The sequence below is a fragment of the Oncorhynchus mykiss genome, chromosome 10, assembly GCF_013265735.2.
Source record: "Oncorhynchus mykiss isolate Arlee chromosome 10, USDA_OmykA_1.1, whole genome shotgun sequence".
Taxonomy (NCBI): Eukaryota; Metazoa; Chordata; class Actinopteri; order Salmoniformes; family Salmonidae; genus Oncorhynchus; species Oncorhynchus mykiss.
In genome coordinates, this window is record NC_048574.1 from 4,822,120 (window position 1) to 4,828,601 (window position 6,482).

A 6,482-nucleotide genomic window follows, 5' to 3' on the forward strand; every position below is an offset into this window, starting at 1 on the left:
CGGCTCTGGACAGATGGGAGACTCTAGCAGCTCTGGACAGGCGGGAGACTCTAGCAGCTCTGGACAGGCGGGAGACTCTAGCAGCTCTGGACAGGCGGGAGACTCTAGCAGCTCTGGACAGGCAGGAGATAATAGCAGCTCTGGACAGATGGGAGAATCTGGAGGCGCTGGAGAGGAGGAAGGCTCTAGTAGCGCTGGACAGGCGGGAGCTCCTGTAGACAAAGGACGAGAGACAGCCTGGTGCGGGAGGCTACTGGAGTACTGGAGATCTTGAGAGCAGGGCTGCCACCATCCGCCCTGGCTGGATCTTCACCCTAGCCCGGCAGATGTGGGGAGCTGGGATGTAGCTCACCCGGCTAAGCACTCGTACTGGGGACACTGTGCGTTCCACCGCATAACACGGTGGCTGACCAGTACAACGCCCGCCACGGTTAGCACGGCACAGGACGTGCAGGGCTAGGGAGGTGCACAGGAGGCCTGGTGCGTGAGGCTGGCACAGTCTTAACCAGACGGCTAGAAACGCACCTCAGGACGAGTGCCGTGCATACTGCGCCAAACCGACAGCTCTCTCTCTCTTCACTCTCCTCCAATTTTATCAACAACTCCTCAAATGTCTCATAATCTCCCTCCATTCACTCTCCTCCAATTTGTCCAATAACTCCTCCACATTCTAAGACGCACACCTCAACTTCGCCGACTGCTCTGATTCCATCCTTGGCTCCTCACGATAAACAGGGGGAGTTGGCTCAGGTCTGACTCCTGACTCTGCCACACTCTCCCTGGGCCTCCCCCAAAGACATTTTTGGGGCTGCCTTTCGGGCTTCCAGCCGCTCTGCCGTGCTAGCTCCAAATAATGCTGCCTCTCTGCTTTTGCTGCCTCCAGCTCTGCTTTGGGGCGACGATATTCCCCTGGCTCTGCCCAGGGACCTTTTCCGTACAACTCGTCTTCCCATGTCCATTCCTCCTTCTTGCGCTGCTCCTGCTGCCGCTGCCTGTTACCACGCTGCTTGTTCCTGTTGTGGTGGGTGGTTCTGTAACGGTTTTCTTCCATTGAAGGAGAGGAGGATCAAAATGCAGTGAGTTTGTGTTTAACCAGTTTAATAAAGACAATAAACATGAACACTACAAAATAACAAAATGTGAAAAACCGAAACATCAACAACAACAACCTATCTGGTGCATAGACACAAAGACAGAAGACAACCACCCACAAAACCCAACACAAAACAGGCTACCTAAACATGGTTCCCAATCAGAGACAATGACAAACACCTGCCTCTTATTGAGAACCATATCAGGCCAAAGAACAAACCCAACATAGAAACACAAAACATAGAATGCCCACTCAGCTCACATCCTGACCAACACTAAAACAAAGAAAACACAAAAGAACTATGGTCAGAATGTGACACATGGTACCGGTACTGTCTTTCCAAGCTAGTCGGAAGACTTCCAGTTTGGTGTGGCGCCATTTCCGTTCCAATTTTCTGGAAGCTTGCTTTAGAGCTTGGGTATTTTCTGTATACCAGGGAGCAAGTTTCTTATGAGAAATGTTTTTAGTTTTTAGGGGTGCAGCTGCATTTGGGTATTGCGCAAGGTTAAATTTAGTTCCTTAGTTAGGTGGTTAACTGATTTTTGTCCTCTGACGTCCTTGGGTAGGCAGAGGGAGTCTGGAAGGGCATCAAGAAATCTTTGTGTTGTCTGTGAATTTATAGTATGACTTTTGATGCTCCTTGGTTGGGGTCTGAGCAGATTATTTGTTGCAATTGCAAACGTAATAAAGTGGTGGTCCGATAGTCCAGGATTATGAGGAAAAACATTAAGATCCACAACATTTATTCCATGGGACAAAACTAGGTCCAGAGTATGACTGTGACAGTGAGTAGGGCCAGAGACATGTTGGACAAAAGATGAGTTGATGATGGCTCCGAAAGCCTTTTGGAGTGGGTCTGTGGACTTTTCAATGTGAATATTAAAGTCACCAAAAATTTGAATATTATCTGCTATGACTACAAGGTCCGATAGGAATTCAGGGAACTCAATAAGGAATGCTGTATATGGCCCAGGAGGCCTGTAAACAGTAGCTATAAAAAGTGATTGAGTAGTCTGCATAGATTTCATGACTAGAAGCTCAAAAGACGAAAACGTCATTTGTTTTTTGTAAATTGAAATTTGCTATCGTAAATGTTAGCAACACTTCCGTCTTTACGGGATGCACGGGGGATATGGTCACTAGTGTAACCAGGAGGTGAGGCCTCATTGAACAACGTAAATTCATCAGGCTTAAGCCATGTTTCAGTCAGGCCAATCACATCAAGATTATGATCAGTGATTAGGTCATTGACTATAATTGCCTTTGAAGTAAGGAATCTAACATTAAGTGGCCATATTTTGAGAGGTGAGGTATCACGATCTCTTTCAACAATGACAGGAATGGAGGAGGTCTTTATCCTAGTGAGATTGCTAAGGCGAACATCGCCATGTTTATTTTTGCCCAATCCAGATCGAGGCACAGACACAGTCTCAATGGGGATAGCTGAGCTGACTACACTGACTGTGCTAGTGGCAGACTCCACTATGCTGGCAGGCTGGCTAACAGCCTGCTGCCTCGCCAGCACCCTATTTCATTGTGTAGCTAGAGGAGTTATAGAGCCCTGTCTATGTTGGTAGATAAGATGAGAGCTCCCCTCCAGCTAGGATGGAGTCCGTCACTGCTCAGCAGGCCAGGCTTGGTCCTGTTTGTGGGTGAGTCCCAGAAAGAGGGCCAATTATCTACAAGTTCTATATTTTGGGGAGGGGCAGAAAACAGTTTTCAACCAGCGATTGAGTTGTGAGACTGCTGTAGAGCTCATCACTCCCCCTAACTGGGAGGGGGCCAGAGACAATTACCAGATGCTGACACATCTTTCTAGCTGATTTACACGCTGAAGCTATGTTGCACTTGGTGACCTCTGACTGTTTCAACCTAACATCGTTGGTGCCGACGTGGATAACAATATCTCTATACTCTCTACACTCGCCAGTTTTAGCTTTAGCCAGCACCATCTTCAGATTAGCCTTAACGTCGGTAGCCCTGCCCCCTAGTAAACAGTGTATGATCACTGGATGATTCGTTTTAAGTCTAATACTGCAGGTAATGGAGTCGCCAATGACTAGGGTTTTCAATTTGTCAGAGCTAATGGTGGGAAGCTTCGGCGTCTCAGACCCCGTAATGGGAGGAATAGAGACGAGAAGGCTCGGCCTCAGACTCCGACTCAATGCTTAATGGGGAATACCGGTTGAAAGTTTCTGTCGGCTGAATGAGCGACACCGGTTGAGAAATTCTACAGCATTTCACTCCAGAAACCATGAGAAAGTTGTCCGGCTGCGGGGACCGTGCGAGGGGATTTATACTAACGTTACTGTCTGTTTTTACTGGTGGTACAGACGCTGTTTCATTCTTTCCTACACTGAAATTACCCTTGCCTAACGACTGCGTCTGAAGCTGGGCTTGCAGCACAGCTATCCTCGCCGTAAGGCGATCGTTCTCCTGTAGCTGATTCATAGTCAAGACTGGGTCATAGTCAGGACTCGGTCATAGTCAGGACTGGGTCATAGTCAGGACTGGGTCATAGTAGATGGGTCATAGTAGATGGGTCATAGTAGATGGGTCATAGTAGTTGGGTCATAGTCAGGACTGGCTCATAGTATATGGGTCATATTAGATGAGTCATATTCAGGACTGGGTCATAGTAGATGGGACATAGTAGATGGGTCATATTCAGGACTGGGTCATAATAGATGGGTCATAGTAGATGGGTCATATTAGATGGGTCATATTCAGACTGGGTCATAGTAGATGGGTCATATTCAGGACTGGGTCATAGTAGATGGGTGATATTCAGGACTGGGTCATAGTAGCTGGGTCAAAGTAGCTGGGACATAGTAGATGGGTCAAATTCAGGACTGGGTCATAGTAGATGAGTCATAGTAGATGGGTCATTGTCAGGACTGGGTCATAGTAGATGGGTCATAGTCAGGTCTGGGTCATAGTCAGGACTGGGTCATAGTAGATGGGTCATAGTAGATGGGTCATAATCAGGACTGGGTCATAGTCAGGACTGTGTCATAGTAGATGGGTCATAGTCAGGACTGGGTCATAGTCAGGCCAGGGTCATAGTAGATGGGTCATAGTCAGGACTGGGTCATAGTAGCTGGGTCATAGTAGATGGGTCATATTCAGGAATGGGTCATAGTAGATGGGTCGTAGTAGATGGGTCATAGTAGATGGGTCATAGTCAGGTCTGGGCCAATAAAGATGGGTCATAGTAGATGGGTCATGGTCAGGACTGGGTCATAGTCCGGACTGGGTCATAGTAGCTGGGTCATAGTCAAGACTGGGTCATACTCAGGACAGGGTCATAGTAGATGGGTCATATTCAGGACTGGGTCATAGTAGATGGGTCATAGTCAAGACTGGGTCATAGTAGCTGGGTCATAGTTGCTGGGTCAGAGTAGATGGGTCATAGTCAAGACTGGGTCATAGTAGCTGGGTCATAGTCAAGACTGGGTCATAGTAGATGGGTCATAGTCAAGACTGGGTCAGAGTAGCTTGGTCATAGTCATTGCTGGGTCATATTCAGGACTGCGTCATAGTAACTGGGTCACAGTAGCTGGGTCATAGTCAAGACTGGGTCATAGTAGCTGGGTCATAGTAGATGGGTCTTAGTAGCTGGGTCATAGTAGATGGGTCATATTCAGGACTGGGTCATAGTAGATGGGTCATAGGAGCTGGGTCATAGTAGATGGGTCATATTCAGGACTGGGTCATAGTAGATGGGTCATATTCAGGACTGGGTCATAGTAGATGGGTCATATTCAAGACTGGGTCATAGTAGCTGGGTCATAGTTGCTGGGTCAGAGTAGATGGGTCATAGTCAGGACTGGGTCATAGTAGATGGGTCATAGTCAGGTCTGGGTCAATAAAGATGGGTCATAGTAGATGGGTCATGGTCAGGACTGGGTCATAGTCCGGACTGGGTCATAGTAGCTGGGTCATAGTCAAGACTGGGTCATACTCAGGACATGGTCATAGTAGATGGGTCATATTCAGGACTGGGTCATAGTAGATGGGTCATAGTCAAGACTGGGTCATAGTAGCTGGGTCATAGTTGCTGGGTCAGAGTAGATGGGTCATAGTCAAGACTGGGTCATAGTAGCTGGGTCATAGTCAAGACTGGGTCATAGTAGATGGGTCATAGTCAAGACTGGGTCAGAGTAGCTTAGTCATAGTCATTGCTGGGTCATATTCAGGACTGCGTCATAGTAACTTGGTCACAGTAGCTGGGTCATAGTCAAGACTGGGTCATAGTAGCTGGGTCATAGTAGATGGGTCTTAGTAGCTGGGTCATAGTAGATGGGTCATATTCAGGACTGGGTCATAGTAGATGGGTCATAGGAGCTGGGTCATAGTAGATGGGTCATATTCAGGACTGGGTCATAGTAGATGGGTCATATTCAGGACTGGGTCATAGTAGATGGGTCATATTCAAGACTGGGTCATAGTAGCTGGGTCATAGTTGCTGGGTCAGAGTAGATGGGTCATAGTCAAGACTGGGTCATAGTAGCTGGGTCATAGTCAAGACTGGGTCATAGTAGCTGGGTCATAGTCAAGACTGGGTCATAGTAGATGGGTCATAGTCAAGACTGGGTCATAGTAGATGGGTCTTATTCAGGACTGGGTCAAAGTAGAATGGTCATAGTAGATGGGTCATATTCAGGACTGGGTCATAGTAGCTGGGTCATAGTAGATGGGTCATATTAGATGGGTCATAGTAGATGGGTCATAGTAGAGTGGTCATAGTAGATGGTTCATAGTCAGGACTGGGTCATAGCAGATGGGTCATAGTCAGGTCTGGGTCATAGTCCGGACTGGGTCATAATAGCTGGGTCATAGTAGATGGGTCTTAGTAGCTGGGTCATAGTAGATGGGTCATATTCAGGACTGGGTCATAGTAGATGGGTCATAGGAGCTGGGTCATAGTAGATGGGTCATAGTCAGGACTGGGTCATAGTAGATGGGTCATAGTAGAGTGGTCATAGTAGATGGTTCATAGTCAGGACTGGGTCATAGCAGATGGGTCATAGTCAGGTCTGGGTCATAGTCCGGACTGGGTCATAGTAGATGGGTCATGGTCAGGACTGGGTCATAGTCCGGACTGGGTCATAGTAGGTGGGTCATAGTCAGGACTGGGTAATAGTAACTGGGTCAGAGTAGCTGGATCAGAGTCAGGACAGGGTCATAGTAGATGGGTCATTGTCAGGACTGAGTCATAGTAGATGGGTCATATTCAGGACTAGGTGATAGTAGAGGGGTCATAGTAGATTGGTCATAGTCAAGACTGGATCATAGTAGCTGGTTCGTAGTAGCTGAGTCAGAGTAGAATGGTCATAGTCAAGACTGGGTCATAGTAGCTGGGTCATAGTCAAGACTGGGTCATAGT